Source organism: Moschus berezovskii, chromosome 12, assembly GCF_049115385.1.
Source record: "Moschus berezovskii isolate FMDL1 chromosome 12, NW_MosBer_1.0, whole genome shotgun sequence".
Taxonomy (NCBI): Eukaryota; Metazoa; Chordata; class Mammalia; order Artiodactyla; family Moschidae; genus Moschus; species Moschus berezovskii.
In genome coordinates, this window is record NC_142471.1 from 1488542 (window position 1) to 1492821 (window position 4280).

A 4280-nucleotide genomic window follows, 5' to 3' on the forward strand; every position below is an offset into this window, starting at 1 on the left:
ATTACTACTCCTGCTTTCTTTTGGTCTCTATTTGCATGGACTATCTTTTTCCAGCCCTTCACTTTCAGTCTGTATGCGTCCCTCGTTTTGAGGTGGGTCTCTTGTAGACAACATATATGGGGGTTTTGTTTTTGTATCCATTCAGCCAGCCTTTGTCTTTTGGTTGGGGCATTCAACCCATTTACGTTTAAGGTAATTATTGAAAAGTAGGATCCCGTAGCCATTTTCTTTATTGCTTTGGGTTCAAGTTTATACACTCTTTCTGTGATTCCTGTCTATAGAAGATCCTTTAGCATTTGTTGGAGAGCTGGTTTGGTGATGCTGAATTCCCTCAGCTTTTGCTTGTCTCTAAAGCTTTTGATTTCTCCTTCATATTTGAATGAGATCCTTGCTGGGTATAGTAATCTGGGCTGTAGGGTATTTTCTTTCATCACTTTAAGTATATCTTGCCACTCCCTTCTGGCCTGAAGAGTCTCTGTTGAAAGATCAGCTGTTATCCTTATGGGAATCCCCTTGAGTGTTATTTGCTGCTTTTCCCTTGCTGCTTTTAATATTTGTTCTTTGTGTTTGATCTTTGTTAATTTGATTAATATGTGTCTTGGAGTATTTCGCCTTGGGTTTATCCTGTTGGGGACTCTCTGGATTTCTTGGACTTGGGTGATTATTTCTTTCCCTATTTTAGGGAAGTTTTCAACTATTATCTCCTCAAGTATTCTCTCATGGTCTTTCTGTCTTCTTCTTCTGGGACTCCTATGATTCGAATGTTGGAGCGTTTAACATTGTCCCAGAGGTCTCTAATATTGTCCTCATTTCTTTTAATTCGTTTTTCTTTTTTCCTCTCTGTTTCATTTATTTCTACAATTCTATCTTCTAGTTCGCTTATCCTGTCTTCTGCCTCTGTTATTCTACTGTTTGTTCCCTCCAGAGTGTTTCTGATCTCATCTATTGCATTATTCATTGTATATTGACTCTTTTTTATTTCCTCTAAGTCCTTATTAAATCTTTCTTCCATCTTCTCAATCCTTTTCTCCAGGTTATTTATCTGTAACTCCATTTTACTTTCAAGATTTTGAATCATTTTCACCATCAAAATTTGAAATTCTTTATCAGGTAGATTCCCTATATCTTCTTCTTTTGTTTGTGTTGGTGGGCAATTATCTTGTTCCTTTACTTGCTGGGTATTTCTCTGCCTCTTCATCTTGCTTATATTGCTTTGCTTGGGGTGTCCTTTCCCTCTTCTTGCAGTTTGTGGAGTTCTCTTTATTATGTAGTTTCTTCGCTGTGTGTGGGGTTGGACAGGTGACTTGTCCGGGTTCCCTGGTTAGGGAAGCATGTGTCAGTGTTCTGGTGGGTGGAGCTGGATTTCTTCTCTTTCCTTTAGAAGACAATGGGCTACTTTTCTAGGAGCCTGATGTCCTCTGCCAGTATTCAGAAGTTGTTTTGTGGACTTTACTCCACGTTCAAATGTTCTTCTGATGAATTTGTGGGGAAGAAAGTGGTCTCGCCGTCTTGTTCCTTCCTCCCCAGAACACTGGATTCTTATATTCCACTTGGTCGTGGAGTATCTCTTCCCAGCTGCTCCAGCAAGGCGCAGGCGCTGCACCTTACCTTGGACGAGGGGTATCTCCTCAAGGCCGCCCCTCCTGCTTTGAATGTGGATCAGCTCCTCCCGGCCCTCCGGTGCCCAAGCAGCCACCGCCTCCTGGACGTGGTACAGCTCCTCTCGGCCACCGCCCTAACCCTGGGCGCGGGGCAGCTCCTCTCAGCCACGATTCTGCACGTGGTCGGTTGCGCCGGGAGCCGGGCGTCTCTCGCGTCTGCGCCGCCGGGAGCCGGGCGTCTCTCGCGCCTGCGCCGCCGGGAGCCGGGCGTCTCTCGCGTCTGCGCCGCCGGGAGCCGGGCGTCTCTCGCGTCTGCGCCGCCGGGAGCCGGGCGTCTCTCCCAAAAATCACTGGGCCGGCGGCGCGCGCTCTCCCGGCGCCCTGATTTTTTAGTTTAACCAAATCTTTCTTCTCTTTCTGACTTCCCTGACCTTAAGCAGGCTCAAAACATCATGGTAAACTCTAATTACAGTTTACTCCCCAAGATTCATCGAGACAGTTTACCCATCTAGTACTGAAAATGATATACCTGAAACATCTATTGTTATACGCTTCTTTCCATTAACACTGCCACTATTCATTCAAGCCCTCAATCCTTCTTGCTGGACTCACAGTCCTTGCTAGCTTCCAGCCTCCTGTCTCTACCATTACATTCTATCCTATGCATGATGCTTCTTAAAGGTGCATGACTTTCCTACTCAGAAATCTTCAGTGGTAGAACTTACTCATCCAGCCCCAACTGATAGGCCAGGTTCTGAAGGCCTCGTACCTTCTCCATCAAGTTAGCTGTGGTGAGGCTTCCCAGTTCTTTCAACATGTCGATGTCATCACGTTCTATTTCAGCCATCCATTTGGGTGGAGAGCTAGTAATAGGACTTTTGAAGGAAGCTGCAAATTCAGCAACACCTGGTAACTGTTCTGGCCAAAGGTCTGGTGAAGCCCGGTCAAGTTTTTCAAAACTTAGCAAAGATGCTTCTAGATCTGCCCCGTCCGTGGGAGACGCCATCTTCCAACCCATGTCACGTGACCTCCTCTTTCACTTTCATCAAGAGGCCTTTGAGTTCCTCTTCACTTTCTGCAATAAGGGTGGTGTCATCTGCATATCTGAGGTTATTGATATTTCTCCCAGCAATCTTGATTCCAGCTTGTGCTTCCTCCAGCCCAACGTTTCTCATGATGTACTCTGCATATAAGTTAAATAAGCAGGGTGAAAATAGACAGCCTTGACGTACTCCTTTTCCTATTTGGAACCATTCTGTTGTTCCATGTACAGTTCTCACTGTTGCTTCCTGACCTGCATACAGGTTTCTCAAGAGGCAGGTCAGGTGGTCAGGGATTCCCATCTTTTTCAGAATGTTCCACAGTTTATTGTGATCCACACAGTCAAAGGCTTTGGCATAGTCAATGAAGCAGAAATAGATGTTTTTCTGGAACTCTCTTGCTTTCTCCATGATCCAGCAGATGTTGGCAATTTGATCTCTGTTTCCTCTGCCTTTTCTAAAACCAGCTTGAACATCTGGAATTTCATGGTTCATGTATTATTGAAGCCTGGTTATGAGAATTTTGAGCAGTACTTTACTAGTGTGTGAGATGAGTGCAATTGTGTGCTAGTTTGAGCATTCCTTGGCATTGCCTTCCTTTGGGATTGGAATGAAAACTGACCTTTTCCAGTCCTGTGGCCACTACTGAGTTTTCCAAATTTGCTGGCATATTGAGTGCAGCACTTTCACAGCATCATCTTTCAGGATTTGAAATAGCTCAACAGGAATTCCCTCACCTCCACTAGCTTTGTTCGTAGTGATGCTTCCTAAGGCCCACTTGACTGCACATTCCAATATGTCTGCTCTAGGTGAGTGATCATACCATTTTGATCAGCTTGGTAGTGAAGATCTTTCTCGTACAGTTCTTCTGTTCATTCTTGCCACTTCTTCTTAGTGTCTTCTGCTTCTGTTAGGTCCATACCATTTCTGTCCCTTATCGAGCCCATCTTTGCATGAAATGTTCCCTTGGTGTCTCTAGTTTTCTTGAAGAGATCTCTAGTCTTTCCATTCTGTTGTTTTCCTCTATTTCTTTGCACTGATCGCTGAGGAAGGCTTTCTTCTCTCTCCTTGCTATTCTTTGGAACTCTGCATTCAGATGCCTATATCTTTCCTTTTCTCCTTTGGTTTTCACTTTTCTTCTTTTCACAGCTATTTTGTAAGACCTCCTCAGACAGCCATTTTGCTTTTTTGCATTTCTTTTCCATAGGGATGGTCTTGATCCCTGTCTCCTGTACAATGTCATGAACCTTCGTCCAGAGTTCATCAGGCACTCTATCAGATCTAATCCCTTAAATCTATTTCTCACTTCCACTGTATAATAATAAGGGATTTGATTTAAGTCATACCTGAATGGTCTAGTGGTTTTCCCTACTTTCTTCAATTTAAGTCTGAATTTGGCAATAAGGAGTTCATGATCTGAGCCACAGTCAACTCCTGGTCTTATTTTTGCTAACTGTATAGAGCTTCTCCTTCTTTGGCTGCAAAGAATATAATCAATCTGATTTCGGTGTTAACCATCTGGTGATGTCCATGTGTAGAGTCTTCTCTTGTGTTGTCAGTGTAATAAAGTTCAGTTTCTTTAATGAATGACTTTCTTTTGGAAAGGAAGAGAAAAAAATGTATGACCTTTGATTTCAGC

General features: G+C 43.7%; 1 pseudogene; it reads right to left on the reverse strand.

The window, feature by feature from the left end:
* Positions 1–509: 509 nt before the first annotated feature.
* On the reverse strand, positions 510–2975 carry LOC148775911 (protein lin-52 homolog pseudogene; annotated as a pseudogene).
* Between the last annotated feature and the right edge of the window lie 1305 nt (positions 2976–4280).